The following is a 1,801-nucleotide window of genomic DNA, read 5'->3' as shown; positions in this document are numbered from 1 at the left end:
TCGCAGTGGTATATGGTTTTAATACTTTAGAACAGAGAAAAAGCTTATGGAAGGACTTGAAGATGTTGGGTCAAAGTGTCTCTTATCCTTGGCTCATCATAGGAGATTTTAATGCTATTTTATCTCCTAAAGATAGATTGGCTGGGGCTCCTGTTACTTTGAATGAGATAAAAGATTTTGAAGAATGTGTTAAGGACATGGACATCACTGAAGTGCAATGGAAAGGCAACTATTATACTTGGACCAATAAACAGATAGGTAATGCAAGAATTGCTAGTAGAATTGACAAAGCCTTTGGGAATGATACTTGGATGGATAAATGGGGTCATGCTGCTATAGAATATGGGAATCCAGGTGTGTCTAATCATAGCCCTATGCATTTGCTTCTTCATCAAAGTAATCATCAGATCAGAGTGAATTTTAAGTTCTTTAATGTATGGATTGAACATGAATCCTTTTTAGAACTGGTGGATAAAATCTGGAAGAAGAAGAATGGAAGTGAAGTAATGAAGGAGATATGGTATAAATTAAAGGCACTCCAGCCAGCCCTGAGGCAATTGAATAGGAGAGAGTTCCAATATACAGGCCAAAAGATTGAGAAGACAAGAAGTGAGTTGGTAGAACTTCAAGATCAGCTTTATAACCAGGCTAGTGATGAGATAGTTAATAAAGAGAAGGAGGTACTGATAAAGCTGGAAAAGTGGTCAATGATAGAGGAGAGTGCTCTGAGACAAAAAGCAAGAGCAAGATGGATTCAACTGGGAGATGCAAACAAAAAATACTTCAGTTTAGTGATAAAAGAGAGAACTCAAAAGAAGCATATTAGAAGTATATTATCTATTGATGGAAGGATGCTATATGAACCCCAAGAGATTCAAGAAGAGTTTGTTATGTTTTATAAAAGTCTTATGGGATCTTCAGCAGGTAAACTTCCAGCTATTCATGCTCAGGTGATGAAAAGAGGGCCTGTATTGTCAAAGCAACAAAGAATCCAGCTATGTACGGACATAACAGAACAAGAGATCTATTCAGCATTGCAGTCTATTGGGAATGATAAGGCTCCAGGTATAGATGGATATAATGCACTTTTCTTTAAGCATACTTGGGAGATCATTAAAAAGGATGCTATTGAGGCTGTCAAAAACTTCTTCACAACAGGAAAGTTGTTTAAGCCTTTCAACGGCACACTTGTGACTTTAATTCCAAAAGTTCAAAGTCCTAAGACTATGAAGGAGTATAGGCCAATTGCTTGTTGCACTGTTTTATATAAAATCATTTCAAAGGTGATCACAAAAAGAATGCATGATGTTATTCATACAATTATATGTGATAGTCAGGCTGGATTTATACCAGGGAGAAAAATTGCTGATAACATTATCCTGGCACATGAATTGGTCAAGGCTTATACTAAGAAGAACATTTCTCCTAGAAGCATGCTTAAGGTTGATCTACAAAAAGCCTATGATTCAGTTGAGTGGCCTTTCATAGAGCAAGTAATGGTAGGCTTGAGATTTCCAGAGATGTTTATTCAATGGGTGATGCATTGTGTCAAAACAGTGAACTATACTATTGTTGTTAATGGACAACCTACTCAAAAGTTTGATGCAGCTAAAGAACTCAGACAAGGGGATCCTATGTCTCCTTTTTTGTTTCCCATAGCAATGGAATATCTTAGTAGGCTCCTCAAAGGACTTAAAGAAGAAAAAGCCTTCAAATATCATCCTAAATGCTCTAAGCTGGACATTACACACTTATGTTTTGCAGATGACTTGCTATTGTTTTCAAGAGGAGATTTGGAGTC

This window comes from Solanum pennellii, chromosome 5 (assembly GCF_001406875.1).
Source record: "Solanum pennellii chromosome 5, SPENNV200".
Classification (NCBI taxonomy): domain Eukaryota; kingdom Viridiplantae; phylum Streptophyta; class Magnoliopsida; order Solanales; family Solanaceae; genus Solanum; species Solanum pennellii.
Note: the sequence above shows the minus strand (reverse complement) of the source record.